The sequence below is a fragment of the Hibiscus syriacus genome, unplaced genomic scaffold (genome assembly GCF_006381635.1).
Source record: "Hibiscus syriacus cultivar Baekdansim isolate YM2019G1 unplaced genomic scaffold, ASM638163v2 tig00110683_pilon, whole genome shotgun sequence".
In the NCBI taxonomy this organism is placed as follows: domain Eukaryota; kingdom Viridiplantae; phylum Streptophyta; class Magnoliopsida; order Malvales; family Malvaceae; genus Hibiscus; species Hibiscus syriacus.
In genome coordinates this window covers 2,186,013-2,202,096 of record NW_024062823.1, presented here as the reverse complement: position 1 = coordinate 2,202,096, position 16,084 = coordinate 2,186,013, and positions in this window count along the sequence as shown.

Sequence of the window (16,084 nt, the reverse complement as noted above, 5' to 3'; positions counted from 1 at the left end):
GAATATTGATGCCCGACAAATCTCGCAACCAGGTGCATTGTATGTGGTTGCGGCATCTGATCGATTTTGATGAAGCTGGAAGATATAGTTGGGGTGCTGCAGTTTTGGCATTTCTCTTTAGAGAAATGTGTCGGGCGACGAATTATAAAAAACTGCTATCGGTGGATGTCTGCTTCTACAATCATGGGCGTGGTTCCGCATGCCTTTCTTATGCCCGATCGTGAATGAACCATACGTATTCCCCTTATTGTTGAGGTAATTTTCGAACTAAATTTTGATTTAAATATTTTCAATTAAATAGGGTGATATTTAGTTTATATTATATTTCATAGGTGGTCGATGAAAAGAAAGGACCATAAAAGTATACCTACTGGGTTAGAGGAAATTCGTTTACTTATTGATACGAAAGATGGGTCTGAGGTATGTTTTTAAATTTGTTTAATTATTATTTTTAATTTAAAATGTTAGATATAATTAGAATATTTTATTTATTTAATTGTATATTTATTTTCAGTTTCAGTGGATACCTTATGCAGCGATGAAGTGAAAAGCTTGCATCCCACCCCCCTTAGTGGGTCATTAGAGGCATGGATATCGGTTATACCTCTTATATGTTATTATTGAGTGGCATCCAGTTGATCGCGTGCTCCGTCAGTATGGTTGTACGCAATATATTCCTGGAGCTCCTAGGAATTTAGACGACGTGCATAACATAGATAGACGAGGGAAGAAAGATGTTAACTGGGTGGTGAGACACAGAGATTGGATTGCGCTTTGGGATAACCGATATACACTGGTGGCCCCTCGATAATATTACGCTGAAACTGGTCATATGGTTACGGATAACTATATGGACTGGTTTAATGAAATTGGGAAGCCGTTTCTACTTTCGGCGGAAGCACGAGGGGTTAACATTCCCGCGCGAGAAACGTCAACCGTCTCAATATCATCGTCCCCCGACGCGTGGACGGAGAGAAGGCGCTACCGGTTCTGCATCAGTCCCACCACAACATCCTTATTCGTCGATGCCGCATGGGGTACATGCCCAGCCCTCCACTTCATATGCCAAGCCCACCAGTTTATATGCCATCTCTCAGGGTTACATTCCGCCCGCAGGGTTACTTCCGAGCCCGCAGGGTTACATTCCTAGCCCGCCAGGTTACATGCCTAGCCCGCAGGGTTTTATACCATATGGAGGTGCATATACGACTATGTTTAATGATCCAGCATATGGTTCATATGCATCTTATTTGGCTGGTGGTGCTTCTCCGCAGACACCTCAATCTCCATCTGGATCACAGACATCGATGCCAATGTTTCCACAGTTTTCACAGTTCCCGGGGAGCGGTGGATTGTTACTAGCACTCCTCCAAGGTCGTTATTTTATACAGGCCCTTCAGCCCCTTCAAAGTCATCTACACCAAATGAAGAAAATGCTGCTGATGATGATAGTGAAGATAAGGAGACTGAAGAAAAAGTTCCACGAAGAAATCCTCCACGAAATAGACAACCACCGCCATGTGGAACTCATTCGAGAAGACGACATCGGTGATCCAGTTATATTTAATGTTATTTAATAATTATTTTCAGAATTTTATGTAATTTGGTTATGTTATTTAAATGTTTCATGGTTGTTACATACATATTTTTAATGTTATTTTTTATTCACATTTAACATTAAATGTTTGATAAATGTTTTTAAAATACAAATTATATTATTCAAAATTTAAAATAAAAATAAAAATAATATTATTCAAATTTAAATTTAAAATAATAAATTATAGTATTCGAAATTTAACATTAAATTTCAACTTAATATTCCAATTGTATTCGAAATTAAAGTTTATTCCAATTATATTCACAATACTTAAATTGAAATTAAATTTATCCATACATATGATTTTATCATTAACATATATATTAAAACGTATACAATAAAATCAACTTATGTTGAGTTCATCGATCGACGGAATCGGCCAAGAGGGGGTGAATTGGCAATTTATTCAATGTCACATTTCAATGCTCATTCCATACAATTTCAATGTCACAATCAACTTATCACTTCACATTTATTCAATTTATCCATAACATTTTATCTAATTTATTCAAACTTCACATAATGTTTTAATTTAAGTTATTCTTAACTTGCTGAACTTTCAAAATAAGTTAAATTTTGGTTATAATTTACCTGATTTACTGATATATCTAGTGTCCCCGAGGGACATGAGTGACATAATAGGGCAATGATAACATATTCTATGACAAAATAATGGAAGGCGCGCCCTCAGGAACGCGCCTTCATGTCCCCTGAGAAATAATAGGTACTGATATATCTAGTGTCCCCGAGGGACATGAGTCACATAATAGGGCAATGATAACATATTCTCTGATGAAATAATGGAAGGCGCCCCCCCGGGAACGCGCCTTCATGTGAATAGTGAAATAATAGGTACTGATATATCTAGTGTCCCCGAGGGCCATGAGTGACATAATAGGGCAATGATAACATATTCTCTGACGAAATAATGGAAGGCGCGCCCCCGGGAACGCGCCTTCATGTGAATAGTGAAATAATAGGTACTGATATATCGGGTGTCCCCGAGGGACATGATGACATAATAGGGCATGATAAATATTCTATGACAAAATAATGGAAGGCGCGCCCCTGGGAACGCGCCTTCATGTCCCCTGAGAAAAAATAGGTACTGATATATCGAGTGTCCCCGAGGACATGAGTGACATAATAGGGCAATGATAACATATGGAAGGCGCGCCCCCGGGAACGCGCCTTCATGTGAATAGTGAAATAATAGTACTGATATATCTAGTGTCCCCGAGGGACATGAGTGACATAATAGGGCAATGATAATTCTCTGATGAAATAATGGAAGGCGCGTCCCGGGAAGCGCCTTCAGTGAATAGTGAAATAATAGGTACTGATATATCTAGTGTCCCCGAGGGACATGAGTGATATAATAGGGAAATGATAACATATTCTCTGACGAAATAATGGAAGGCGCGCCCCCGGGAACGCGCCTTCATGTGAATAATACTCCGATTATAGACACTATTATATGCAACGTATATAAACTTTCAAAAACAAACTTCAGTTCACATCTTTCAAATTCTCAAATTCCCAAACTCTAAATTCTCAAATTCTCTGAAAATGGTCGTCTTTCTGCTGTGTTTTGTATGATGGAGAAATTAAGGAAGCTGAAGAGGGGGTTGTTTTTGAGTCAGATATTATATCCCCTTAACTTGAAGAGACATCAACACTGAGGAGTTAATCACAAAAATTTGTTAAAGATGTGTAGCAGGCCAGAGAAGACTATCTTCACTTCAGTACAAATTTCCTACTGAACTTTTCCGCTCACGTATACATCATTTCAGCTTTCAAACGATGATGATGTTTCTATGATGGTTGATGCTCATATGGGTAGTTCACAATCTCTTATTGAAATGTATCCACTTTTATTGAGGTTATGCAACTCGTGGTCTCATATTCCTCTCACTTTGGCATTGCATATCAAACTGATCAAGTTGATAGCCTGACACAACTGATCTGTAATGATTTCACATCATTAATGGCGGATCCAACGCCATATACCATGCCATCAAGTTCAATAGGAAGGCATTCATCTGCAACTGCTTATGATCTCAACCCACAATGACTTCACCAATAATCCATATGGCAACATCTCTTCTACTTCAAGGGGCAGACATTCATCTGCCAATGTTTTTGACTTACATATGGAAATGCCAACGAGACGACAATCTATTCACATCCCACATGATACAATGGCCTCAAGTTCAAGGGGAGGACACGCAAGCGGGAACTTATTTGACCTCAACATTGGATTATCGGAGGAACCCTCATCTCCACCAGAAGAACCTCTTCGGGAGCCAAGTGTAGATGGTACTGAAACGGGATTATTCGTTGAACCTGACTCACCACAGTTTAACGTACATTCTGATGATGACGAGGATGACGTTCCGATAAATACAACACCATCCGAACTTCCTGCACATATGTTAGGCTGATTATGATGCAATGTATGAGCCTGAATTTCCAGATCTTCCTGATGTTGGCAACTATGGACTTCAATCATCAGTCAATGACGGTAATTTACATATTGGAATGGAGTTCGCATCGAAGGAGGAAGCAATGATGGCAATAAAGAGTTACAATATTCGTAACTCAGTTCAGTCCTGAGTTGATCGATCTAACACGGAGAAATATGTCTGCTACTGCATCCAACGTGACAACGGATGTCAATGGATGGTCCGTGTATCATAGAGGAAGAGGAAGAACAACTTATGGGAACTAACCAGATACAACGGTCCTCATACATGTTGTGCAACAGGTATAAACCAGGATCATCCCAACTTGGACTCCAACATTATTTGTCAAGCAATCATGCCCATTGTGAAGCAAAGCTCTCATATAGCTGTTGCAGTGTTGATTTCTGCTATACAGTCAAAATATGGGTACACTGTCTATAAAAAGCATGGTTGGCAAAACAGAATGCATTTGCAAACTTCATGGCGAATGGGATTCCTCTTACAACGAGATGCCCAGTTGGTTTCATGTTGTGCAAAGACTTAATCCCGGGACAATTGTGAGTTCGAAACTCAACATCATTACGTGAATGATCGAATGGTTCGCGATCGCTGCCAATTTTACCGAGTCTTTTGGACTTACCCTCAGTGTATTAATGCAGTCAAGTACTGTAAACCAATTGTCCAAATTGATGGTACTTTCTTGTATGGGAAATACAAGCAAGTTTATTATTGGTGTTGGTCCAAGATGGAAACCGCAATATTCTTCCTGTTGCGTTTGCCCTCGTTCAAGGAGAAGACACTGAGTCTTGGGCTTTTTTCCTTAAATTTACGTTTACATGTTGTCACCAGGGAACGAGTATGCATTATTTAGACCGAGGAGCCGGGATAAAAGCAGCAATGGACTCTTTGGGTACAATGTATAGACCTCCACATGTTCAACATCGTTATTGTGTCCGTCATATTGCTGCAAACTATTACGGAAAATACAAGAAGAACGATGAACGTCAGTTAGTCGTGCGGATGGGTATGTTACTTTTTCCCAATTTTTCTATCAATTTCTTATTACTTATTTATACTTCATATTAACTATTACATATTCCTAATGGCTTAGGTTACGAACTCTTACCTCAAAGGTTTGAGTCGATGCTACAAGAGCTGTTTGGCAAAAATAAGAAGGGGTGCGAGTACATTATGGACATCAGCAAAGAAATGTGGACAAATGCATATGACGGGGGTATCGCTATGGTCATGACAACAAACTTGGCTGAAGCAATAAATTCAACCTTAAAGGGGGCGCGTCATTTACCAGTCACGGCGTTGGTTAAAACGACTTATTTTCGTTTGGGTCAACTCTTGCAAAGCTCGGTGGACAGCTCTTACTTGGATGCAAAACGGACATATTTACCACCCAAGACTAGTAGTTGATTTACAGAAAAAAGTGGCTGCATCAAATGGGATGTTAGTTACAAATTTTTCTGCACCCGTGAATTGTTTCGTGTAACCGAAATGCCACGTCCCCTGCAAGGGATTGAAGCTAACTCTTTCAGAGTTAATCTGCAAGAGAGGTGGTGCGATTGTGGTTTCTTTCAAGCACTCAAATATCCATGCTCTCATGTCATGCTACTTGCTCACATTCGCATTTGGACTACAAAAATTATGTTGATCCCGTATACCAACTTTCACAAGTATTCAAGGTATATGAATTTGAGTTTCCGCCCATAGGAAACGAAAGAGACCCAAATGAGATTCAAACTTGGCTTACAATTGTACCAGATCCATTGCTAGGGATCAGGTCGTCCAAAATCTACTAAAATACATTGTGATATGGATATTCGGGAGAAGTCAACAGAACAAAACGATGTGGGCATTGTAGAAAACATCGGGCACAATAGAAAAAAATGTACAGCTCTGTTATCATCATAACCGTTAACTCTTATGTAATTAATATGTATTTAAATGAATGTTTTTGTTTCAATAATTTAATATTATTGCATTTATATTTGTCAATGTATGTACACCTAAATAATTTTTTTAACTTTTAAATACATAAATATTAATATATTTATTTAATATAATAATTAATATATTAGTTATAATTTTTTAAAATATAATAATAATTTCACCTTCTAAGTAGAGAAAATATTAAATTAAACAAATTAAAAGTTATTAAAAATTTATGTATACGATGACACATTTCATGTTCTGATTGGAGGATTAAATTTATTAAATTAAATTTTCAATAAGACTAATTTTATAAAATGTAAGTCTTGAAGATTAAATATGTAATTATATAATTTATAACTTATACATCAATATTTTCGTTAAATATTGATATGATAAGACTAGATTGATTACATTTAAATAATTAACTGATAAAATTAATAAATCGATAATCAAAATCAAAAATAATAATATAACCATATGTGTAATATTATAATTTCATACATTTTTCTTATAACACACATTAACAAAATACATTTGATAATTCTTATATTATAATCGAAACATTTTACATAATATATTATTAATTTATAATAATAATAAAAATAAACTATTTATTATTAAACAATACACGTGTTTGCTGAGTTGGCAAAGGCGCGTCCCCGGGGATGCGCCTTCCACACGTGGCATCCAACTCAGCGAAAACACGGGTAAAGCGCGTCCCCGGGAACGCGTCTTTACCAACTCAGCAGAAAGGGTGCTACTTCTGAAAATATTGGTCAGAAAAAAAATATAAAAAAAAAGGTGTCAGTTCAAATAGCCTAAAATATCAAATATTCATTACGTGCTGCTCCCACCAATCTGCTGCGTATTGGGTAATTAAGTTAAACGGTGGAAATCTCAAAAAGTCCATTTCCTCGAAATTTAAATCCGTCATTAATATCTGAAAAATGACATTTATTTCAACATATCACGCCAGTTAATCAAAAAATTAAAATCCGGAACGTCTAATTTGAAATTACCCAATAAATGGGTGTTTTCCAAAAAAATCATCGTTGACCGGTATATTTATTAATCTAACATCGGTCAGATTATATTTCTCGATTTAACACCCTTAGCAGTAAAGCACGTCTCTTACACCGCTCTATATGCTGATTTGACATCACGTGGGGTAAGGCGCGCCCCCTAAAGCGCGTCTTATGCTGACATGAATACACGTGGATAAAGCACAAGTTAGGTGTGTAATTACACCTAAGGCACGGGGCAGGGGCCGCGCCTTCCCTGTGAATCTGACACGCGTCAGGAAGGCGCGTCCCCTGCAGTGCGCTTTAGGTGTAATTACACAACTACCCAGACTTCAATACTCCAAACCTCCCTTTAAATACCTTCATCTTCAATCACTTTCATCACACCAAATTCTCTCAACTTCTCTCAAATACTCTTATAACCTCTTCTAAGGTATATTTTATATTTTGTATTTAATTTATTTAATATTTTACTTATTTAATTTTTTTGCAGATATAAAATAGCAGACGGTCTACTTCGAGTGGATGCAAATTATATATCTCGACACTTTACTGATACGGTAACATTTTAACGTTTTAATTTAATTTAAATTATTAGTAATAATTTGTTGATTTATTTAATGCATGATTATTAGATTAAGAATTAATTTTTGTAATTATTTAATTTTAGGAGAATGGCGTGTATTAGATCCTTATATTAGAAATCTTAAGTTAATGATACCTAACCGTGTCTTGTCGTATTTAGTAGAGGCTGGATTTGGTTACATAGGTAGATATCAGGGTCACTGTAAGATAGAGCCAGACCTGATTTCTTCCTTAGTAGAGAGGTAGAGGCCGGAGACCCACACATTCCATCTTCCGTGCGGAGAGTGCACGATTATACTTGAGGATGTTTCTATGCACCTGGGGCTTCCGGTGGATGGAGATGTGATATCGGGGATCGCGCATGGTTCCTGGACTGCTTTCTGTCGGGATAATCTAGGACGTGTCCCGGAAAATTTTAACGGTGGTCGGATACCGTTAAATTGGTTAGATGTACGGGCATCTGAGGATGAAGTTAAAATGTATGCACGGGCATGCATACTGCAGCTGATAAGAGGGTTGTTGATGCCAGACAAATCGCGTAACCAAGTTCACTGCATGTGGTTGCGACCCCTTGGTAACTTTATTCTAGCCGGATCACTCAGTTGGGGCTCGACAGTTTTGGCTTTCCTGTACAGAGAGATGTGTCGAGCCACTGACTACAGGCGTAATGCTATCGGCGGATGTCTCATGCTACTACAGTCTTGGGCATGGTATCGATTGCCCTTTTTATGTCCCGTTATCAAGAACCCATTAATATTTCCACTACTATTGAGGTAATTGTAAAACTGATTTCGTATATTAATCATTTTATACAACGTATAATAATTTTTTTTCCTCGAATAGGTGGTCTACTGATAGGAAAAATCATCAGGAGCTACCTGATAATTTAGAAAAAATTAGGGTGCTCATCGATCAGCAAGCTGGCACACATGTATGAATTTTAATGTTTAAAAATCGATTTTATATTATAGTTATATAATTAGATTATTATTTTGATAAAAATTATATATTTTTTTTAGTTTGAATGGGTGACATATTCTACTAATGATGTGAGAGCGGTGATCCCACCTGAGTTGAGGGGCTCATCAGATGTTTGGATGGCGATGGTCCCCTTAATCTGTTATGCGACCGTCAGTGGCACTCCACTGATCGCGTGCTCCGGCAATTTGGTTGTTTTCAACCAATTCCGGAAGCACCTCGCAATATGGACGAGTTGCATAGAATAGATAGACGCGGTAAGACAGATACAGATTGGCTGGTGAGGAATCATGTGTGGTTAGTGTTGTGGGAGGATCGACATCGGTGCCTTCCCCGTAGAGAGCCCATTTTTGATGACCTCTTGATGGTTGCTGAGGGTTATTACGAGTGGTTTAACAGTAATGGGAAACCGTTTCTACTTCCCGAGGATGCACGAGGGCGGACCTTTCCGCGACGTCGATAGAGACGTTCACTGACACAGCACCATCGTCCCCCGACTCGTGGACGGAGAGCAGGTGCTTCCGGTTCATCCTCAGCTGCACCAGCAGGACCTTCACAGCAGCCACCGCAGCCATATATGATGTCGTCACCGCCTTTCCATTACCAGATGTCGCCACCTCCATTCCCTTACCCGATGCCGCCGTCGCTACCATCACCTGGTTTTATGACCCTGCCGTCGCTACCGTCACAGATGACCCCTCCTGGAGACTATTATAGGTCTATGTTTGTATATCCGACTTGGGGTTCATATGTTGTATATTTGGCGGGTTCAGCCTCATCACCCATGGCCGCAGCACCGACATCTCCTGTACAGTTTTCACACTCAACGATGTCTGGGTTTTATGAGTTTTCCCAGTTTTCGCAGGCCGGTGGGATAGTCAGTCATACACCTCCATGGTCCTTATTCTATGGAGGTGCTTCATCGTCATCAGCTCCTCATATACCTACTCAGGACGACAACGACAACAACAACGACGACGACAATGATGACGACGACGACGACGACGACGATGGTGACAACGAGGAGTCACAACCAGTAATACGAAGAAATCCTCCTCGAGACTGACAGCCACCGCCTGCGGAACACATTCGCGTCGCATGCATCGATAGATTTTGTTTTTTATTATATTTGTATTTAGTTTATTGGACTTTTTAATTGTAATTTTTATTATTTCTCATTTAATACTTACTTTATTTTGTTAAATTTGTTGGACTTTTTTTAATGTATTTCAGTTAATTTTCTTTATTATCATTTAATATCGGTTATTGTAATTTAGTTATCATTTACCATTTAATACTTATTGTAAGTTTGTTGTATTTAAAATTATTTTGAAATACCAAATTGTTATCAGTTTGATAAAATTTAATGATTGTGTTCGATAACTTTCTTAAGTTTGTCATATAACACAAACGTTCAATCTCGTATTATTGTATCATTTTTTAAAATCTTCTTCAGTGATTATCGAATGACATTAACTTGAAGTAAATGCAAATTGAATACAAGAATTATTATTTGATAAACAAATAAATCATTTCCTCATCAATTGTTACTTGATGGCAACAGAAGTGGACATGTTTTTCTAGTGTGTCATGAGTTTCTACAATGCCTACATCTTCTGTCTTGTCTATATCTTTCTCGAATATCCATATCGCAATGAATTTGATTGGATTTTGGACGACCACGCTCCCTCAATAAACTAGGATTTGGTACAATCGGAAGCCAATCTTGAACCTCATCAGCGTCTTTGTCATTACCTATTGGGGGAAACTCAAATTCGTATACCTTAAAAACTTCAGATAATAGGTATACGAGATCCACAAAATGGTTATAGTCTTGACGTGTATGCGAGCAAGCTGCTATCACATGAGAGCATGAATACTTCAGAGCTTGAAAAAACCCGCAGTCGCACGTTCTGTCCCTTAGATTTACTCTTAACAACACAGCTTCAATCCCTTGAAGAGGTTGCGGCAACTCTGTGACACGAAACATTTCATGCCTTCTAGAGAAGCTTGTTACAGACATTCCATTTCATGTAGAAATTTTTTTCTGTAGATCTGCAACTAATCTAGGGTGATAGACATGACCACCTTGCATCCAGGTTTGAGCTTGTCCCCCGAGCTTCGCAAAAAGTGCCCCAAAACGAAAATATGTAGTCTTTACCAAAGCCGCTACTGGTAAGTGACGTGCACCCTTTAAGGTCGAATTGATTGCCTCTTCCAAGTTGGTCGTCATGTGTCCACATCAATATCCACCATCATATGTGTTTGTCCACATTTCTTTATCAATGAGGCTGATGTAATCGTATCATTCCTCGTTCTTCGCCCACAAATCTTAAAGCATTGATTCAAACATTCGAGGAAGTAATTCGTAACCTAATCAAAAAATGTATAACTTACTAACTTGCTTTCTTTGCAAAATTAAAACAATCGAAAAGAAAACACACTACATCAGTTTCACTTACCCATGCGCACAATTAATTGACGCTCATTATTCTTCTTGTACCTTCCATGGTAGTTCGCAGCAATGTGTCGGAGACAATACCTATGTTGGACAAAGGGTGGTTGCCACATTAGACCCAAAGACTCTATTGTTGCTTTGATCCCAGCTCTGCGATCTGAAATGACACAAATGTTTTCCCTTGTGATAATATGTGCACGTAAATTTCGGAGGAAAAAAGCCCAAGAATCTGTATCTTCTCCTTCGACAAGAGTAAAAGCATCTGGAAGAATGTTGCGATTATCATCTTGGACAAATGCCAATAATAAAACTTGCTTGTATTTTCCATACAAGAAAGGCCCGTCGATCTGGACCACAGACTTGCAGTATTTGACAACATTAACGCACTGTGGGTAAGTCCAAAAACCCTAATAGAATTGGCATCGATCGCGGAGAACTCGATCATTATGGTATGCATAGGAGGTTTCAAAGTCTACAATTATCCCAGGATTCAACCTCCGTACCAGCCTAAACCAGCCTGGAAGTTCGTTGTAAGATGTATCCCATTCGCCATGAAGTTTGACAATGGCATTTTGTTTTGCCAACCAAGCTTTTTTATAAGAGACAGTGTATCCATACTGCGATTGTATAGCTGAAATCAACACAGCAACAGCTATATGAGAGCTTGCTTTTACCATGGGCATGATGGCTTGGCATATCACTTCAGAGTCCAAGTTGGGATGATCTTGGGTTGACCCCTCCAACATAACATGTGTGAGGACTGTTGTATACTGTTAGTTTCATATGTTGTTTTTCCTCTTTCTTTTCGATACGCGAACAATCCAATTGCATCCATTTTCGCGTCGGGCACAGTAGTATACATATTTTTTGGTCGTGGATCGGTTGACTCTGGACTGAACATAATTATGGACATTGTAATTTTTTATAGCCATCACCGCTTCTTCTTTGCTTGAAAACTCCATACCTAAAGATAATTCACCATTATTTATTGATGAGTAATATACATAGTCACCGAGATGAGGCATATCCGTAAATTCTGGCCCGTACATTGCACCATAATCAGCTTCATACATATGTGCAGGAGGGTCAGTTTGTGCCACATTTCCTGGAACTTCATCATCATCGAAGTTGAATTGCGGTGATTCTGGGTGAATGAATAGTCCAGTCTCAGCACCATCCGCACCAGGCTCACGAAACGGTTCTTCTGGTGGAGATAATGGTTCCTCCATGCGCTCCACATTTAGGTCGAAGAACCTACTACTTGCACGCCTTCCCCTTGAACTAGAAGGCATATCGACATTGAAATCGAAAAAGTTCGCAGTCGAATGCCTCCCCCTGGAGCTTGAAGCTATCGTGTCAAATGGAAACTGCACAGATGGTTGCGCCGATGGCATCTCCATATTAAGGTCAAACGGATTTGCAGATGAATGTCTTCCCCTTGAACTGGATGTGATGTTGCCATATGGATTGTTCATCGACCCACCTCGGTACATATCGTAAGGAGTTACGGATGAATGTCTCCCCATTATGGCATTAAAATCATTACACATTACTGTCGTCGGGCTGTCAACTTGTTCAGCCAGCCCATAATGAAAGCGTAATGATTGACCCCGAACGGCACGCACTTGAATAAAATTTGCATACATCTCAATATCGGCGTCTGAATAATTACTTTGAGCTTCAACTATCATTTTAACATCATCATTGTTCAAAAGTTCGAATGCTGTATAAGTTAATGGCAACAATGATGTTGAAAATCTGTACTGCAACGACGACATTTTTTTACTACTTCCAACATGAATCTTCCTCGAAATCTTCGTTATCAGCTCCTCAAGAGTCATGTTCTCTTCAATGATATTTTAACACGCTCATTTGATATGAAAACAAAGTCAGTTTCATCTTCTCGAATTTCACCATCATAATAAACAATAGCTTAAAGTCGCGTCATTCTTTGAGTTTAAAAGTGTACAATATTATATCTGCAAAAAAAACAATTGAAACAATGTTGATTAAATAAATAATATATGAACGAAAATATAACAGAATAAAATTTTTATACATAAACGTAAATAATTTAAATAATATAATTTTATATTATTACCTGTACCGTAAAACTATTTCGACGTATATTCACTCTTTCTAATTTTACAAACACAGAAATTAATTGACAACAATTAGTATAATATTTTTCAAATAATCATAATAAACAATAAATATAATAAAACATTTATCAAAAGTACCTATAATGAAAAATCGAACGAACTTCTAATAAAATGAGAAAATTGTCATAATTATTAACTCGTTGACGAAATTGTTGTATTAATTTATAAGTTGAGAGGAGAGATGTGAGGAGCTTAATCGGGGAAAAGGGTATTTATAGTCGGGAAAAGTTACAAGACGCGGTACCTGCACCGCTCCTTATATAATTATATCAGTTAAAGGTAAGGCGCGGCCTCTGCCCCCGCGCTATACCCTTACATGGCGTAAGACGCGCCCCAGGGGCCGCGCTTTACACACGTATATCTATGTCAGCATAAGACGCGTTCAGGGGGCGCGTCTTACCCCACGTGACGCCAAATTAGCATATAGCGCGGTACGGAGGGCGCGCTTTACTGCTAAGGGTGTTAGATCAAAAAATATAGTCTAACTAGTGTTAGATCAATAAATATATCGGTCACCGATAATTTGTCGGGAAAAACGCCTATATATATATATAATACGGTTTCTTTATGTGCATTTAATGCTTACTGGAATTAGGTACAACCCCGTTTCAATCGTTTGCCAAAATATCTAGAATTAAGTTTCGATCGTCATATATTTCGTTGAAAATGTCGTTAAATAATTCAAGTGGCCGGCGTCCTGTGTCCTAATATATTCTTAGGATAAATTATCCAATTGTTCAACTAAGTAGTATGATATTACAACCGTGCCCATTAAACAATTTTTTTTAATTTAGATACTAATATTAAAAAAATTGGTCAATCAAGTTATTAGTCATTTAACTAATTAACATAATGGATATTGAATTTGTATAATTAACTAATTTAGTCATTAACTGGGTGATTCTCCCAAAAAATTACTGAAATTTTTTTATTTACGTGTTAGATAATGTTAAAGAAAATATTATAGATCTAGTACCCTTTGCAGAAAGGCGCGGCCCATGCACCGAGCTTTACGCCAGTTGGAGCCACATCAGCGTAAGGCACGGTGCATGAGCCACACCTTTCATATTTAATCCAGACCGTTCACACTCCCCCTATCCGACCGTTCACACTCCTCATCCCATCTTATAAATACTCCCCTCTCAACTATTTTCACCACACCAAATCCTCTCAAACCATATAAAAAACCAAACCCCGGTCAAATTTTATTTAGAATGTAATTAATATTTTAGTATTTTATTTAATTATTTTATATTCCATTAAATTAATATTTTAGTATTTATTTAATTATTTTATATTTTTTTGCAGTTATAAAATGGAAAGCGGTCTACTTCATTTGGATGGAAATTATATATCGAGATATTTTGCTGATACGGTAACATTTTAAATTTTATTTTAATTTAAATTATTAGTAATAATTTATTTATTTTTTATTATTAGTTTATATATTATTTTTTGTAATTATTAATAATTTTAGGAGAACAACCGTATATTAGATCATTTTATCCGCAATCTTAAGTTAGCGATATCAACCCGTGTCTGGTCGTATTTAGTCGAGGTTGGATTCGGTTACATAGCTAGATATGAAGGCCACTGTAGGATAAACCAAACCTGATTTCTACATTAGTCGAGCGGTGGAGACCGGAGACACGCGCATTCCATCTTCCGTGCAGAGAGTGCACGATTACGCTAGAGGATGTTTCCATGCACTTGGGGCTTTCGGTGGATGGAGACGTGCTTTTAGGGATGGCGTATTGTAACTAGAATTCTTTTTGCCAGGAATGTCTAGGAGGTGTCCCGCCAAATTTTAACGGTGGTTGGATTCCGTTAAATTGGTTGTATGCAAATTTCCAGAATTTGAGTGAGGACGCCTCGGAGGATCAAGTTAAAAAGTATGCACGAGCATGCATACTATAGCTGATATGAGGGTTGTTAATGCATGACAAATCGCGCAACCAAGTTCACTGTATGTGGTTGTGGCATCTCAGCGATTTTCATCTGGCTGGATCACTAAGTTGGGGCTCGACAGTTTTGGCATTCTTGTATAGGTAGATGTGTTGAGCTACTGACTACAGGAAAAATTCTATCGGCGGATGTCTCCTTTTGCTGCAGTCTTGGGAATGGTATCGTATGCCCTTTTTTATGTCTTGTTGTGAAGAACTCGTTCGTATTCCCGCTACTATTGAGGTAATTACAATACTAATTCCGTATATTAATCAATCATTTTATCTAGTATATAATAAAAATTATTTCCTTGAATAGGTGGTCTATTGACAGGAAAAATCATCGGGATCTACCTGATGAATTAGAATTAATGAGGTTACTAATTGATCAAAAGGCTGGCACAGAGATATGTATTTAAATGTTTGAAAATCTATTTTTTATTATAGTTATATAATTAGATTATTATTTTGATAAGAATTATATATATTTGTTTTAGTTTGAATGGGCTCCTTATTGTAATGATGATATGAGGATTTGCATCCCACATGAGTTAAGGGGCCCATTAGATGTTTGGATGGCGGTGGTCCCTCTGATCTGTTATGCGATTGTCGAGTTGCACCTCACTGATCGCGTGCTCTGGCAATTTGGTTTTGTACAATCAATTCCAGAAATACCTCAAAATCTTGACGAGTTACATAACACCAATCAACGCGGTAAGAAAGATATAAATTGGCTGCTGAAGCATTATGAATGGGTCATGATATGGGAGGATTGACATCGGCGCATTCCCCATAGAGAACCCACTTATATTGACCATTTGACGGTTGCAGATGGTTACTACGAGTGGTTTAAGGATGCACGAGATAGAGCATTGATCGACGTCGATAGAGATGTACATCATCACAACCCCATCGTCCCACGACTCGTGG